Source organism: Phyllostomus discolor, chromosome 10, assembly GCF_004126475.2.
Source record: "Phyllostomus discolor isolate MPI-MPIP mPhyDis1 chromosome 10, mPhyDis1.pri.v3, whole genome shotgun sequence".
Lineage (NCBI taxonomy): Eukaryota > Metazoa > Chordata > Mammalia > Chiroptera > Phyllostomidae > Phyllostomus > Phyllostomus discolor.
Window position 1 is genome coordinate 31,292,160 of NC_040912.2, and position 18,953 is coordinate 31,311,112.

An 18,953-nucleotide genomic window follows, 5' to 3' on the forward strand; every position below is an offset into this window, starting at 1 on the left:
TCCCCATCTCCCCTAACCTCCTCAGTCCTGCAACACTAACCTACTTTCAATCTTTGTGTGTTTTCCTATTCTGGACATTTCATATAAATGGAATCATATGATAATTCTTTCATACTTGACTTCTTTCACTAAGTATAATGCTTTCAAGATTCATCTATGTTGTAGCATGCATCAGAACTTTTCCTTTATATTGCTGACTAATATTCCATTGTATGGATATACCATATTTTATTTTTCTATTCATCAGTTGATGGATATTTGGGTTGTTTCCCATACTTAGTTATTATGAATAATGCTGATATGAACATTCATGTACCAATTTTCCTGTGGGCATATATTTTAATTTCTCTTGGGTATATAGTGAGGAGTAGAATTCCTGGGTCATGTGATAACTCTAAGTTTAACATTTTTAGGACTGGGTCTTTTCTAAACAGAATATTCTGGGTGGGGCAAAAGTAGACTTACAGTTGTTTGTGTGAAAAATAATATAATAATTAATAAATAACAAAAATTAACTCTGTTTTGTATACTGACAACTAAACCTACTTTTGCCCCATCCTGTATTATTTTCCAAAGTGGTTACACCATTTTACATTTTACCATCCATGTATGACAGTTCCAACTTTTTCATATCTTTGTCAACACTTGTTATTATCTGTTTTTTGAATATAGCCATCCTAATAGGTGTCAGGTGATACCTCATTGTGGTTTTCATTTGCATTTTCATGATGGCTAATCATGCTGAATATCTTTTCATGTTTTATTTGAACATTTTTATATCCTCTTTGTTTATGTCTATTTAAATATTTATCCCATTTCTTTAACTTGGGCTATTTGCCTTTTTATTATTGAGTTGTAAGGGTCCTTCATAGATTTTAGCTACAAGTGCCTTATCAGATCTGTGATTTGCAAAGTTTCACCCTATAATTTTCTTTGATACCCTTTGAAGTATTAAAGTCTTTTTTGATAAAGTTCAATTTATCTAATTTTTTTCTGAGAAATCATTGCCTAATTCAAAGTCATGAAAATTTACTTCTGTGTTTTCTTCTGAGAGTCTTACAGTTTTAGCTCTTGCATTTAGGTATTTGGTACATATTGAGTTAATTTTTGTGTATGATGTGAGGTGGGGTTCCAACTTTTTTCTTTGCATGTTGTTCTCCAGTTGCTTCTCGCAGCACCATTTGCTGATTTTTCTTTCTGCATTAAATGGTCTTGGCACCTTTGCCAAAAATCAATTGACTGTAAATGTGAGGATTTATATCTAGACTCTCAATTCTATTCCATTGATCTGTATGTCTATCCTTATGCCATTACCCTAACTGCCTTGATTACTGTGGCTTTGAAGTAAACTTTGAAATTGAGAAGTGTAAGTCCTTCAGTGTTGTTCTTTTTCAATTTTGTTTTGGCTATTCTGGGTTCTTTTAGTTTCCATATGAATTTTAGCACAAGCTTGTAAATTTCTGCACAAAAGCAAGCCAGGATTCAGACAGAGATTTTATTGCAACTGTAGATCCCTGTGGGCCCTAAAGCCATCCTAACAGCATCAAGTGTTCCAATCTAGGGCCATCGACATAGTTCCATTTATGGAGGTCTTTAATTTCTTTCAACAATATTTTATAGTTTTCAGAGTAGAAGTGTTGAATTCCTTTTTTAAAATTTATTCATCATTTTATTTTATTTTGTGCTAATACTGTATATGGAATTGTTTCCTTAACTTCACTTTTGGTTTGCTCATTACTGCTGCATAGACCTACAAGTGAGTTCTGCATGTTGATCTTGGGTTATACAGCCCTAGTGAACTTGTTTATTGGTTCTAGCAGTTTTTTAGTGGCTACCTTAGGATTTTCTATACAAGATCATGTCATTTGCAAACAGAAATATTAATAGTTTTATTTTTTACACCTGATACTTTATTTTCTAATCTGAGACCTTTTATTTAATTTTGCTCTCTTACTGCCATGGTTAGAATCTCCAGTACAATGCTGAATAGAAGCAGTGAGAATCAGCATCCTTGTCTCGTTCCTGATCATAGGGGTGAAAACCTTTTAGTCATTCACTATTAACTTCAACCCATCAAATTTTGGGTGCAAATAAGTAGGGATCATTGGAGAACCCATTCCAACACTTCTTATTCCCCTTTCATGCTTTATTTTTTGCATGTATCACATTAGGATGTACTGTATGGTTTAACTATTTGTTTTATAGTCTGTTCCCACCTCCTCCTGGCCTCTCCTATGCCCCTCTCCCCCCATGTAATGTAAGTGCCATTAGGGCAGGCATTTTTGTTTATTTTAGTCACTGTTTCATCCATGCCTAGAATTCTACTGGGCACATAGTAGCACTTAATACATATTTGTCAATTGAAGGAATGATAACATGGTGTGCTTTCTGTTGCTGGTTTGCAAACTTTTTGTAAAGGGAAGCATAGTTTTGGATTTTTAAAAATCTTTGTTTTATCTATACCAACTAGCATAATGTATCAGATATAGCAGGGCTTAGTAAATTTTGGTGAACTGGAATCAAATATTGTACTGAAGACAAAAGGCTTCATGGAAATGAGAGTTGAGCTAAGGCTTGAAGGATGAGTAAGAATGAGGTGGGCAGAAGCAGGGAAATACTAGTGGTGTAAAATGTAAATTTTAATACTTTGTTTTTTATAAACAAATACACAAAAATTATTCTCTCACAGTATTGGGGGCCAAAACCTTGAAATACAGTTGTTGGTAGGGTCGTGTTCTCTACAAAGCCTCTAGGGGAGGATCCTTCCTGGCCCTCTCTAGGTTCTTGTAACCCCGGGAACTCCTTGGTTTGCACCTGTGGTATTTTCTCTCTGATTCCATTGTCACTTGGTATTCTCCCTGTGTATCTATGCCTTCAATGCCATTTTCCTCTTCTTATAAGAACACCAGTCATCTTGGCTTTGGCTTTAAGATAATGACCTCATCTTAACTTTATTACATCTGCAAAGACCCTACTTCCATATAAGGTCATACACACAGGTACCAGGGGTTAGCACTTCAACATATCTGTTTGGAGGACACAATTCAACCCATAACACACCATGACGCTTATGGTTGTTGTGACCCATTGCTACTTTCCCACTCTCATCCCTTGATCATCACTCTCTGGCTCATGCTTCAGCTCTACTGAACCACTGGCTGTCATCCAGTCTAGAATGCCCCAGTCTGATATGCTAACACCATGTGATACTTCACAGCTCAGCTCAAGTGTTACTTTCTCTGGGAAGGCTTCTTTGACTCCAAGTTAGGTTAGGAGCCTCTCTGATAGGTCCATTATAATATTTATCCTGCTGTACTGTAATTATGGGTTTCCTGCCTTTTTCTCATACTAACTGAAGTTGAAAGTATAGACTTTGTGTCCTGTTTACCATTGTCTTCTTGTTAAGCACAGTGCTTAGCATTTGATAAGCATCCAGTTAATGTTTACTATTGAATATGAGGAATATTATGAAGGAAATTTGATAGAACCTAGAAACAAATAGGGTTAATGGAAAAAAGGAGAAAAAAAGGATTACTTTAGAACTTGAGTAGAAAGCTAAGAGAGGTATATATGAACAGAAAGGGTGAAATTCAAAGGGGAAGTGTTTTTGGGGAAAAACATTATAATTCCAATTAAAATGGGTTATGGAACAAATATGTAGTAGAGGGGGAGACTCTCTGAGGACAAGGTCTGTGCCTTGTCATTCTCTTCACAGTACTTTTTAAGTACTGGCATAAAAGAGGCAATCAACTCATGCTGACTGCATGAATTGTAAAGTGAATGTTTCCAGGTCTCTAGGATAGTGTTTCTATTGACCAGACAGAGAAGTTGTGGACAATAACTGGATTGAGGACTGTGAAGATAAAGCCTTCAGCTTCAGATGTGTTGATTTGAAACTTAGAAAAGAATGGTTAAGGGTGAAATTCCCAGTAAACAAATCTAGGAGCCATAAGAGCTCAGAGCTGTGGGCTTGAAAATTATTGATGTCTATATAGAAATGACAATTAAAGACATGAGATTTTTTTAGATGGGGTTTTTATAGGAATTTGGTATAGAGTAAGAGATTGGAAAAGAGATGTCAGAGCCTTGGGAAAACACACATTTGCATACTAGGAGGTGTGAGTTAAGCCAGGGAAGGAGATGGAGAAGGAGCAGGTGTTCTGTGACAGAATACATGAATAGGACAGTGTCACAGACCCCAAGAGAGAAAATAATTTCAAAAACAGGAGCTCATTAGCTGTGCCAACTGTTGAAAAAAGACCAAGAATAGTGAGGACTAATAAAAGTTAATCAGTGTTAGCTTTAGATGTAGTCATTTGTGACTTTCAAGAGAAATGTTTCAGTGGAGTGTTGGCAGTTAAAACTAATCTCAGGTGTTTAAAAAGGAGTTGGTGATAATATGGTGATAGTAAGAGAGGTGGTGTGTAAACAATATAATTAAATTTGGCAAGAAGAGAAGAGAAACTGAAGAGTAGCTTTGGAAGGTAAGCAGGATCAGCAAAGACTACTGTGCTTTTGAAATGAGAGTCATTTTTGACAAGTTCAGTGTTTGTGTGTTTGGTTCCCAACTCAGGTTAGAGCTAAAAGAGTGAATTACAAAGGCAGAGAAATTATACAGCTTTGGCTCAATAACGCAGAGGGTCTCCTTCTGGGTACTAGAGCTTGGTTCTGTGGCCAGCACTGGAAATGGGGTAGAAGGGATATAAGAAGTGTTTACTGTGGCACAGAAATTGTTAGGCCAGGGAGCACAGTCTAAGAATGCTGGAACAGAAGGGACTAAGTAAACTACTCTGTTTATAGATAAGACAGCTGAGGTTCAGAAAGAAAGAAAGCCTGGGACTTCTGAGTGCTAATGAAACAATATCTGAGTTGTTTGATAGGGTGATAGATTTGTTTTCCCTTCTCCTCAGACTGAATGGAGTTCCATGAACCACTACTGCTTCCTAAGAGGGTATCGGATTGTAGGCAAACCAAGAATTGCTGCCCGACCCTTTGTTGAGGATGTTGCTGATCAGAGGGTCTAGCATTAGCCTCTCTGGGGAAAGAGTCTGCTTCTCAGAAAGCTCCTGGATCCACTTTGGCCGTGCTTTGCAAATAGGGATGGGGAAGTGGAAACCCACACTGTTGCCTCCCCAGGGTCATCATTAACCAAACCGGCTGGCTGAGAAGCCTGTGGCTATGGAAACCAACCTTATGAGGGAAGATGGGTTGTAAAAATAAGCCTCTTTTCTTTTCAACTTGATTTACTGGAATGATGCCTTGGCCCTTTGAATTAGATCCTGCAGAAATATCAGATCTGATTATTTAATATTCTCAGTCAATATCTTATCATCATTTTCTTAAACGTTCTCTCCTACGGGGCTGTTTCAGTTCTGTTGAAGACAATGATCGATACTGCATTTTCCTATACACGCAGGTTTTTACATTGTGAACCCATGATAGTCTTCGCTTGTCACATGTGGAAACTCAGATTTCTGCGAGGGAGAAGAACTCTCTGGTGCTGGGCATACCTTTGTGGCTGGAACTCGGGATGATGAAAGAATCGTGAGCTGGGAGTTTGATGTACTGGTCTCCACTTGTACACATATAACAGTTTTCTTCCACCAAATATTTTTTCATCATTGAGGTTTGGGGAGATATGTATGTTCTGTATATATGTATGTGTTACACACATACACACACCTACATGCACCTACACACAGATGCCAGAATTCCTTAACCACACTTGGAAATTCCACATGCAAGGATAATAGATACTAGGATTAAATGGCAGGGGGAGAATATGTGTGACAGATATATGGAAGGGTTTATTAAAACATTATTTGGGTTATTCAAGTTACTATCCTTTAACCTTATCTTTTGTCCCCCACACTGTTGTTCAGGTTTTACATTACTATTCTAGATAGCACTGGAAAGCCTGTGGCAGCTGACTCAGAAATCTCTAACATATTAGACTGAGTAGCAAGTAAATAATTTCAATCATAATATGTAGCCAATAACAATCACCCCCAAACTGTCAGAATTTCAAAAACTTTGAAGTCTTCTTCTCTAGCTACAGAATTCTATAGGGTATTAAAACCAAATTAAAAAAAAACATCTCAAGGCCTTTCCAATTATTAATCTAGGCATAGTGATGAATTCAGCTATGGATGGAGAATTTTTTTTACATTTGTTTATGCTTTATTTTTATTATCTTTTCCACATTTTTAAATTGTTGTTCAAGTACAGTTGTCCCCATTTCCCCCCCCCCCCCCCCCCAACTCTACCTCCCACCCCAGCCATCCCCAATGGATGGAGAATTTGTCTTCACTTCTTGTTCTAAACTGGGACTGTGTCAGCAGCTAACCAGAGACAGCCTTATACAGGATGTTGAGAAACAGGATAGACCTAATATAAAAAAAAAAAGAAAGGAGATTAGAGCAAAGGGCACCAATACGAGACCCAGAGAAACTACACTGGGAAAACCAACAATGGCCATACATGCAAAAGATTCGCAGTGTATTAAAGAGGTCACACCATACTTTAGAGCAAGACTTCTGCTAAACTGTTCAAGAGAAGCTTTTCTATTTTTAAAAATAACTTCAAAGAAGGATCATGGCCTCCATTGGTAACCCATTAAATTATTTAATAACTTTCTGCCAGGATTTAGTGTCATCTGTTCTGTTAAAGCTGAGTCCAACTTGTTAGGAGTTTAGATGAACTAACCTGATGTGCACCCCTGAGGTGCAGACATTCTTATATGTGAGGGTTACAGTTAGGTATTTATTTTTAGGAGAGCGTAATTTCTTTCTCCTTAATTTTTATACTCCTTAATATTCTCCATTGCTTTCATTTAAACCCTTCAGAGTTTCCTGAATACTGCAAATATGAGCTTGGTTCTTGTCTTTGATTATCTCAGGGTCAGACTGCTCATTTTGGACACTGTAGGAAAGGTGAAAGCATTGAGGTAGTGTTCAGCCTTTTTCCTTTGCAAGTTATGTTCACACGGGTAGCATAATATTAAAGTTGACATTTCTGCCAAGATCCAAAGATACAATTAATGCTGAGATACAATTCCTAGGCAGAGTTTCCAAAGAAGTAAACTGAGAACTGGTTACATGATTCTTAACTCTCTTGTCCATATAAAGGTCATGTAAAGATTGAGAAAGTAGAGGTGGCTTCAGAATTTGTAAGGATTTCTTTGGAGAGAAGTGTGCTGAGTCCCATTTCCAAGGAAGTAATTTGGGAAGGTGCTCTTCTACATCTCAGATCAAGAGAAAGGAGATTTTACAGATGTCATGAAGAACTTGGTATGTGTCTCCTGTGGTTAAGGAAACATAGTAGACCAATATCTGATGATTACCTGGTGAATCTAAAAGGCAGAGACCAGCCTGCTAGGTGCTGTGACCACAGCAGTATAGAAGAGGTGACTGTGTTGGTTGGCCTTTTTTCCCAGTGCATGTTGGGTGATGAATACTGAGAGTATTTGCCACGGGCCAGATGTGGATTATGTAAGAGAATGCTGCCTGGAGTTTGGGGCTCAAACTATTACCAGGGCCTAGTTCTGCTTACTGCATCTCTCAGTGTAGCTTTTTGTATGTTCAATCTAAACAGACAAGCGTTCTCTTTGTAATTACAGGATGGCTGTCAGAAGTTCCCGGAAGCTAATCCTTCCAGTTTCAAAAACCAGTGAAATAGAGCAAGAGTCTTTCTCCCACTGTTCTTAGCACAAGGTCTAAGATGTGTTTCTATTGGGCTGACTTATGTCACATACTCAGCCCTGAACAATGGCCAGGTTGACTTGGGGCTGAGTTCTGTGCTTCACCCATGGAGCTGCAGAAGGGTATCTCATCCAGCACCAAGAGTGGGGAAGGAGTAGGTCCACAAATGAATATTATGTTCATGCCAGAGAAAGGTGGTGTAGATGCCAGGTAGACTAGCTATATATGTTCTACACACCTAGCATTTCTGTAGCTGTTATGCCTCTTCCTTTTTCTTTGTGTGTATGTGTGTGTGTATAGCAACAAAAGAGAAAAGATTAAGGTGTGTGGTGGACAGTGAAATCTTTTCAAAGATTAAATGTGAGGCCAGCTCTAGAAAAAGTGAGATGAGAATATTTCTGTTGAGGACTTGGGGCATTTATTGGAGTTGTAGGGAACCTGAGAAGTTGAGGAAGAGGTGGCTCTACTCAGAAGACCTACAACAAAACCTGAAATCTTTGTGAATGAGATGTATGGATACTTAAGGCTCACACTGTCTCCAACATTTTTATGTTAAAAACCAGCTCACAAAGACAGTGCTAGATATGTGTTATGTGCTTGAGCAGAAATGGTTCTCCATATCTAATGGTATTCTTTCACATTATTTCCTTTCATAATTGGAATATAATTTTCCACTATATATAGATGGGGTTATTTATGTCTCATACTAGACTGTAAATTCCATAAGGGCAAGAGATGGGGTGTCCATTTGGCTCACCACTGATCACCAGCATTTTGCAGAGAGCCTGGCACCTAGTTCAGTAAATAGTTACTGAATGAATGGTTGAATAAAGTTTGTCCTCTTAAACCCACAGCATGACTTGAAAAAGAAGCCCATGTTTCTGTGGGAGAGGAGGGCCTGCTGGCGTCACTAAGCCAGTCTGCTTGCCAGCTGACCCGCAGACCTGATGTGGACCGGGTTGTGCTTTCTGTCATTCAAATCATTTACAGAACTCTGTGTCAAGAGTCTGCTTTCAAGATATGGCGCACGGAGTAAAGAACACCGCCCGGCATGTGATAAATATTTGAATGAGAGACATGCTAAAGGAGGGAGAGCTATTTATAAGATGAATAATCTGGACCCTTTGGGCGGTCACAGACAAAGTTACATTTACGTATTATGTACATTTTTGTGTTTTGATTTAAAAGCATCCACCTTATATCAGTAAGATAGAATAAACGTTCTCCCTCATGTAACATAATCTTCAAAATCATCACCTAATGGCTATGTAATATTTCAGGGAGTAGATTGTCCAAAAGATAATTAATCACACTCCTACTGTTGGAACACTTAGTCATTCCTAATTTTTCCAATGTTGTAGATAATATAGGGAGCAGCAGCTCTGTGCATGTCACTTTTACCAGCCCTTGGATATTTGCTAGGAAGGGTTCCCTGGGGTATTATTCCTGACTCCGGACTGAGTTAAACTGATCTTTTAACGTAGGCTGTGTTCCGGGTGGTTGGAGCTCAGTCTGTGCTCTGTCCACTAAGGGTCCTGCTGCAGGCGAGGTCCCAGAGCAGAAGTCCCTCTGGTACCAAGTCCCAGCCTGGGCACCTTCTCCAAAGCAAAGAAGAATCTTTGCCAATATCAGGAAAGGAAGTTAGAGAGTCTGGGCTGTCTATTTTTTTTTTCATTTTCATTAACACGTTTATTTTGTGATTTGTGCTTTTTAATACAAACATTATTTTTAGAACAATTTATAATTTACAGAAAAATTACAAAGATTTTTCTGTAATTACAAAATGACACAGAAAGTTTCTGTGTATCCCACACCCAGTTTGCATGATTAACATCTTACATTAGTATGGTACATTTGTTATAACTAAGGAACCAATGTTGATATATTATCATTCAATTTGTTTACTTTTATTTAAATTTACAAATTCAAATGATTAGGTTTTTAGTTCAATAAAGCAGCTTTCAAATAACCCTAAAGTTAAAAAAATGAAAAGAAGAGGGAAAAAAGGAAGACCAGGATTACAGTTACAGGTGCTTCTTGAGAAGACCAGGAAAAAGGTCCTTGCTGTTATTTCTGCTTAAAAAAATCAATACATAGGATTATATACAGAGTGGGGAAAAGTAGGTTTACAGTTGTATGTGAAACAGAGTTTATTCTTGTACTGTTGTTTATTAATTATTATTTTCCATAGAAACAACTGTAAACCTACTTTTGCCCCTCCCTGTACCATGTGGCAGAATTTGGAAGCATTTTATTTTTAAGATTTCCACTAACACTTGCTTACTATATTTTTCATTGTTATTGCTGAGCACTGACTAATGTGTTTTCTGAAATATTATTGTTCTTTTCTTCTTGTATTTTTTGTTCCAGTTCTGCTAAAAGTCTTCTTAATTAGTAAATTAATTTTGACTTCAAAATATTTAAAAATCACTTATTTTAGTTTCCCCCAGCCCCGCTATAATTTTAGGAAGTTAATGCCAAACTGACTTGCAATCCTTCTTGGGTTGTCCTTTTCTACCTCATAACTAGTTTTCGAATCACCTCTCCTGGGAGCAATCTACTGGCTGAGGGATACTGTTTAGGACTGCTGTCCTAAGAAAGTTGGGAAGATGAAGGTTGTGCTTCTCACTTTTCCTTTTTACTTTCACTTTCACTGATTTTCTCTTTTGGTGTTTTCGGTCCCCAGCTGTGGTCTTGTAGTCTCTGTGCTGGCCCCTACTGATTCTAGACATCAGGTATTCATGGCCTTGTGTCATTTTCTCCCTTCAAGCAACTGCCTTCCTCCCAGTAGGACACGGAAATGTTGGGGGGATGTCATTTCTGTGATTATGTTAGAAAAGATTGTGAACTCTTGAATTTTCCCCTAACGTTGGTTTCATTCTCAGCCTTTTTAATTTTATGAGAGGCACCCCTGGCATTCCGCTGATAAGCCTGAAGGACCAAAAATTTTGGAGTCACCCTTGATTCACTCCTCTTGTACCCACCCCTCCGCCCATACGATCAAACATTACTGAGCCTGTGACTGGTAACTCTGTCTCCAAAATATGCCTTAAATCTGTTTACCTTTTTCTATTGACACCACGCTGGTCTAATTTGCCTAATTTTTCACTTGGAATTGCTACCACAGCTTTTTATAGTAGGCAGAGTAATGCTTCTCTTCCTATTCTCCCCAAAGATGTGCACACTTTCGTCCTGGACTTTGCCGATGTGATTAAGGGTATGAACCTGCAGGTGGCGAGATTACCCTGGATTATCTGGGTGGGCCCAATCTAACCACATGGGTCCTTAAGAGCAAAGACTATTTTGTGACTGAGTCAGAGAGATGAAATGGCCTCTGGAAGCTAAGAACTACCTGAGTTTATAGCCAGCAAGATTTTATTTATTTATTTTTAGAGAGAGGGGAAGAGAGGGAGAGAAACATTAATGTGAGAGAGGAACATCCATCAGTTGCCTCCTGAACACACCCTGACCAGGAGCCAAACCTGCAACACAGGGATATGCTCTGACTGGGAATCGAACCGGCAACCTTTTGCTTTGTGGGACAACACCTGACCAATGGAGCCATACTGGTCAGATTTATAGCCAGCAAGAAAACAAAAACCTCAGCTCTACAACCATAGGTAAATGAATTCTTCCAACCACCAGAATAAACAAGAAATTGATTCTCCCCCAGAGCTGCCAGAAAGGACTGCAGTCCTGCTGATGTTAGCTCAGTGAGACCCCTGTGAGACTGCAGACCTACAGAGCTGTTTGAGAATACATTTGCATTATTTCAGCCAGTAAGGTTGTGGTAATTTGCTACAGCAGCAATTAAAAACTAATACAGCTTCTTACTGTTTTTCCTAAGTATTCTCTTGGCTCTCCAAATTGTTCTACACCAGGACAGCCAGAATGACCTTGTAAAAAAATTCTATCAAGGTGACTTCCCCGTTTAAATTCCTTTCCATTATACTTACTGTGAAACCCAAGCTCTTTTTCTGAGGCCCAGAGCCCTGCGTGATCTGGCCCCTGCCAATCTCTCCAGTTCCTTCTGAAGTCACTCCTTTTCCACCTCATTGGCCTTTCAGTTCTCTCAACTTGTTAGGAAGTTTCACACCCTGGGGTTTTCACAGATGCTGGCTGGCATTTTGCTCAGAATGAGTTCCTCTGCTCTTCACAGGCAGTCCCCTTCTCATTCTTCAAATATCATCTTAAACGATAGTAATTATATCAATATCTTATAAATTGTATTAGTGTCATTGAAGATACTATAATATCTTGGTATTTTATGATATTAGAGAGACTTTTTCTCATTATCCTATCCAAATATGCTCTTCCTGTCATTATTTTATATTAAAAAACGTACTTTCTTTATAGCACTTTTATCAAGTTGGAATCATATATTTGTTTATTTGTTGCTTATTTAGTGTCTGTCTCCTCAGCTAAAATTCCAGGTGAACTCTGGAGAACAGGTGTGATGTTATCCTCCTTCTATCTGCCGTACCCAGCATACCGCCTGGTGTATTGTGGATGTTCCAAAAATAGTTTTTTTGAGTGAATGGCTGCATACCTCTCCCATGGGATGTTTGTAAGCATTTTGACAGGGAAATGATTTTCTGGAGAAATAAGTTTTGGAAGTTTGAAATGAAAGTTAAACAGAGTTCTTTACTACAGGACTTTCCTGAGCTTTAATTTGGTAACATATATTTTTTAAATTTAATTTAATTTTAATTGTTGTTCAAGTACAGTTTTCTGCCTTTTACCCCCATCCCAGTCCATCCCCCGCCCTCCCCACCTCCCTCCCATTTCCACCTCCCCTTTGTTATTGTCCATGTGTCCTTTATACTTGTTCCTGCAAACCCTTCCCCTTTTCCCCTGAAATTCCCTCTCCTCATAATTTGGTAACATATTATACAGAGCTAAGGCATCATGAGTCTGTAAATGGGACCATTGCTTGTAGCTTTTCTCCTGCTTATTTTACATGGAACAACTCCAGCTATTTCTTCTCCTTCTGCTCTTTCTCTTCCTCCCTTTTTTCCTTTTCTCTTCTTTTTTAAAAAATCCTCACCTGAAGACATTTTTTTCCATTGCTTTTTAGAGAGAGAGAAACATCAGTTGGTTGCCTTCTGTATGTGCCTGACCGGGAATCGAACCCACAACCCTTGTTGTGGGATGACACTCCAATCAATTGAGCCATACTGGCCAGAGTTGGAGCTTCTTTTTTGAGGATAGTATCTCTTGGGCCTAGTGTTCTGAGATACATAATTTGGTGAATACCAGTGTAGTTCAAGGTCCTCAATTTTTTAAACAAGGAGAGTGTGACCCCGGGAAGATTCACTGACATATCTAAGGTTATACTGTGAGTTTTTATAACCATCAGGTCTTTTATGAAAGTCTACACATTTAAGAATGTCTATGGCATCTTTAAATGATTAGCTAAACCAATAGGGAAAGTTATGTTTACATAACTTTAGTAACATTAGAGATGAGAGTGTAGAGCAGACTATATCAAGGAATTTGGACTTCTTTGGAAATTGCCATTTTTGATAAAAATACCACAACAGAGAAAAAGTAATTCAGACCCTATAGTTTAAAAATGCTACCACCTCCTCCCCCCTTCATCCATGCCCAGATCAAACCAAAAATTCATATAATTTAGTTTGTTCCAGCTGCCTGGGGTAGAAAGGAATCAGGCAAGAAGCATAAAGGAAAGTCTGGGTTTTATTTACTTACCTGATTGCTATGTTTTTGTGGAATTTTTGTGTGGGAATGGAGAGTGTCTGAGAGTAGGATCCATATGTTTATTCTCAACATAGGGAATCAGTTGAGTGTATGGTTAAGTATCTGGCTTTGGAATCTTACAGATGTGGGTTAGAGACCTTCCTCTGTCCCTTAAAACCCGTGTGACCCTTAGCACTTTATACCAAACCTCTACAAGCTTCCTTTTTCTCATGTGCAAACAGGAATACAGGCATACCTTGGAGATATTGTGGGTTCAGTTCCAAGCCACTGTGATAAAGCAAGTATCTCAATAAGGCAACTTGTACAGTTTCTGCTGGTGGAGGGTCTTGCCTTTAATGCCTTTGAAGTGCAGTAAAACGAATCACAATGAAAGGAGATGTGCCTGTAGTATTAACCCCATGTCATAGGGTTGCAGAGATGAGACGATGCATGCAAAGAGCTCAGCACATGCCTGACACCAGCAGACACTTGAGTTGGTCATAGTTTTTAGGAGAAAGGAACTTAGGTATGCCATTGATGAGTGTTTGAGAGATTGGTGAAAATACTGAGATAAGTTTCAAGTTTGCTCAATGATACCACTGATGACTTAGGATCTCCTCGCTGACTTTGCAAATCATGGGTTTTAAAAAATACCAAATAAGAAATAAAGAGAGTTCACATATAATCATTTTCATATAGTTCATGATCACTTAGGATTTTGCCTGTAGATCTGCAGTAAGATTGTCTAACCTGATGCAGCACAAACACACACTGCCCTTGTTGTAATGACAAACAGCATAGTTAACATTGTGAATTACTAAGGCTCAGGTGGCAAACACAAGGCCCGTGGGCCGATTCCAGCCCTCCACCTTGTTTTTTTCTGGCCCGGCACCTTGTTTCTACCCAGTGGCAGTCTTGAGCTCTGGCTTAACTATTAAGGAGTAGTTACATTTATACAGTCCTAAAATTACATTCAGCCCTTTGAAGGCAACTGTGAGAATGATGTGGCCCCTAGTGAGGATGAGTTTGACACCCCTGTACTAAAAGTTTTACATGGTAGGCTTGGCACCGTAGCTATTAGTTTGCTCTTTCAAGGCTTGTTTTTCAGCTTTGTTAGCCCCAGGTTTTACCAGGGCTAGATTAGTCTTCCTCCTAAGGCATTGTCTTCTCAGGGTCTGCCGATTGCTCAGGCTGTTTGGTGAGGACTCTCTACTCGGGCAGGTTGAAACTTGGACATTTCCAAATCCCATGGGAATGCTGATAGTTGTTTAGCCCATAGTCCTTCTGTAGTTCTTTCCCCGGCTTTGTGGAGTCTTGCTCTGAGCGTCTGTTGCTTAGGGTCTAGCCAAAGACCCAAGGGGTTCCCTATACAGATTCCTGGACTCCTGTTTACTCCTGGATAGCACTTTCTCAACATGAAATCATGTTTTGTACAAACAAATTATCAGCCTCTTTTTCTCCGGCACCACGCCCTGTGAGTTCCAGCTGCCTCAGTGGCCCTGAATTCTGATGTTTCCTCTGCACCCTGTGCTGAGATCTGTAAAGTACTTCCAGGCTTACTTTTCCCCCTTCTCTCAGGGATCAGGTTTTGCCTGTTGTCCAACATCTGGAAACAGTTATTTCATATGTCTCGTCAATTTTTATAGTTGTTTAAGAGAAAAGTTTCTCTGTTGTGGCCAGAAGTGGAAGTCCTTTCCCACTTTTAGTCCTCATTACTCTCCCATAGGGCCCTGCCTTGAAGAACCCCCTTCTCAATACTGCAGTGGTGAGGGATTTACTCTCACACCACACACTCTTGCCAAGTTTCTCTTATGACTGACGGTCTGAGTAGGACAGATGGTGGGTGCAGATCAGAGAATTATCAGATCAGTCTCTCATCAGAGAACAGAACAAAATTAACTCATCAGTAACTGCAACAGTACTTGTAGCTTTGTGCTTGATATATATATATTAAAGATTTTATTTATTTATGTTTGGAGAAGGAAGGGAGAGAGATAGAGAGAGAGAAACATCAATGTGCAGTTGCTGGGGCTCATGGCCTGCAACCCAGACATGTACCCTGGCTGGGAATCGAACCTGTGACACTTTGGTTCGCAGCCCGTGCTCAATCCACTGAGCTATGCCAGCCAGGGTGATATATTTAAGATTCAATACCATACAGGTGCCAGATGCGTATGAGACTTATCAGGGAGATCACTTCATAAATTACATAAATACCTAACATACACCTGAAACAATATAACTTTGATTATCAACTGTCATTTAAAAAATAGAAGTTATAAAAAAGATTCTGGACCACACAAATGATAACATGATGGGTTCATTTCTGAATTCATTTCTAATCTACCTTTACACAATGATTTTAAACAACATATTTGTTGATCACATTGATTATAATAGAAATAATTGGAATCTATACTCATTTCCATGTTTTTAACCTAGAAAGACCGGAATGTATCAGAAAAGGACAAAGAATCCTTCCAGGCACAGGTCATGCAGAAACTGTGTTTTCTTTAGTCATCATAAGCATGTTAATTATGATGAAATAAACTAATAATCTATTTCTATGCCAATTTCTTCAATATAACTAGGTGAGAAGTAATCATGTGTTGGTGTCTTTTATAAAGAAATACCAGAAAGAGTGGGCCCTTTCTTCCCATAATATGACTAGGTGAAGAAAAATGAAATAAAATATGATTTAAGGGGTTCAGAGGCTTTCAGTTATCTTTTTGCTTAATATACATGTAAAATAAAATATAAAAGTTGAAAAAACTTCAAGGAAAATAATTTGTTTTTTAAAAGATTTTATTTATTTATTTTTAGTGAGAGGGGAAGGGAGGGAGAAAGAGAGGGAGAGAAACATCAATGTGTGGTTGCCTCTTGTGTGCCTCCTACTGGGGAACTGGCCTGCAACCCAGGCATGTGCCCTGACTGGGAATCGAACCAGAGACCTTTTGGTTCACAGGCCGGTGCTCAATCCACTGAACCACACCAGCAAGGGCTAGTTTTTTTTTTTTTCTTGGTAGGTGGCAGGGGTCCACTGGTGAGAATATGTTCATTAGTAAGTTTTTGCTACAAAGGATGTTTGCTGGCATCAGTGAAGAATGCTTATCTTTGCTTGTAAATGATATTGCCTGTATCATGAGTAACTATGAGGGGGATACAAAAGGAAAATCCTCAAATTTAAATTTTTGCATTTATTGAAGCTTCATGTTTCAAGTGTCTAATGCCTATTAATTCAGATGCCCTAATTTGTTCTTCTCCATGATCATTTTGACTTGTATGGCTTTGGAAGAGCATTTGAAAGAAAATAAAACATCTTTATTTTATGACTGGTCTGTGGATTACTGACTCTAGCCTTCTTTAGGGCCTTGAACTTTGAGAATTTTGTATCCATTTATAACTTCAAATTATCTTTAAAAACCAAACTTCTTTGATATTTCCTTTTCATTTTTTGAGAGTGTAACTGTATTATGTTAATTGTCTATGTGATAATTTAGTACAGTCATCTTATAAAGACAGTGGAGTTGTTTATATTATCCTGCTTTTACAGAGGAGAAGTCAGAGGTATGGAGAATTTTGTGATTTTCCCAGTGTCCCTCATGGGCAACTAAATGTCATGGTGCTGGTACCATTCTGTATCTTGATGCTGATGGTAGATACACAAGGCTACATGGGTCATAAAGTTCCATAGAACTTAATATGTACACAGCCATGCACACACATGCGTAAAACTGGTGAAATTGTTATCACAGAGTAGAGTGCATCAGTGTTAATTTCCTCCTTGTGACATAGTATTATAGTTTTGTTCCAAGTTAGGGGAAACTGATTGAGGGGTACTGGGATGACTCTGAATTTTGTTTTACAACTGTGTGTGGATCTGCAATTATCTCAAATTTTTTTTTTAAAGATCTGAGACTAAAGACTAGTGTCCTGTAGAATGAGCATTGGTTGAATGTGGGGAGGGAACTCAAATGCAATTCCAAACTTGTCCTCAGTGCAGGCTAATTCCTCATCTGGGCATCATTTTCCTTCTTTGTAAAATGTTAGGGCAGAATAGGTCAGGTCTCAGGCCCTTCCAACTCAGAAATTTTATGGTTATTTGATTCCCTCTGGTGTTTCTCCCAGAGCACAGTTCTTCCTTTAGCTTTTTTTCTGGGGTATACCTAGATTATATTTGACTTGAATTCCTCCACTTCCTCTTGTGCCCTAATGACAGTAGTACTTTGCCTTTAAGTACTTTTTCTAAAGAGATTTTTTAAAAAAAGAACTGAGTCACCTAGAATACATTAACTGTAATTTAGAAATAGTATGCTTAACATTCCCTTTATTCTTTTAATATTTTATTATTGTTATATGGTACTTTTATTTAAATTTACCTACACTTATAGTATAGACTGAAGTATACACTGAAGTATAGAAAAAGCCATTACTGTATTTTCAAATAAGGTAGCCTTCAAGTTCCCGAATACTCACCATTGTGTTGCTTTATTACTAGTCACATGTGTGATCTTGGGTCTCAAACTAGCCTTATTATAATGTAATGAGGGAGGGTTATGAATAACTTAGGCCTTCACAAAGATATGGTGATAGAACACAAAACTAAATAATAGTTATTCCCATGATTGTTTTACACTTCTGAATGTAAGGATATTAAAGTTGAAGCTTTGCAAGATAAAATATGTGTTTCAAAGTTTTAAAAATAATTTTAATATAGAATTTCAAAATAGTGGAAAAATGCAAAGAATATTGGACCTTTCAACTGGTTATGAAATGCATACCAAAGTTTGGACTTTTGGGAGCCTACTTCTGGACTTGTCTATGACTGATAAGTCTATAATTTGCTATTAAAATGTTGTGATTTTAGTTTCAGACAGTGCAGCTATAAATTGCTGAGCTCTGGGATGAAAGGCCAATTATATTAGAACAAATGTCTATTGTTTTATTTCAGGAGGGGGAGAATTCACCCTACTACTTACTTACAGTGATTATTTCAAATTTTCCTCCAGAAGAAAAAGCCCATGCCACATTTGTGGCAATGGCTAAGTGACCGCAGGAATGAAGAATTCAGGGATGATTTAGTGCAGATCATCACGTAGGCTTCCCAGCATGTGTGTTTTAAACAGTACTGTGTTGTCTCCAGGTTTGCCAAAGTGTAATCTGTGAGCAATTGAGGCAAAATCAAAATCAGAATCCTAGGAGAGTAATATTGTTTTGGAATTGTCAAGCAAAAGACCACGGTTTGGGTTGTTAGGTCTGGAACCAAAATGTCACATGTGGCATACATCATTTGAAGTTTATTGCTTTAACCTTAGACCTTCGTGTTGAAAATGTGTGCTGTTCAGTGCCTTGCATCCCAGGATAAGCATTTCTGTTCCATCATATGCGAGTCTGTGCCAGCTGCATGGTGAGCATGGTGAAACCATAGCTTAGATGGCTGGAAGGCTTCCTCCATGGTTTCTTCACTCTTTTGCTGGAACTGCCAAAGTAATAGATTTGAGGGGGGCTCAAAAGTTAAGGCATGGCACCAGGTAATTGAAACCACTCCCTACA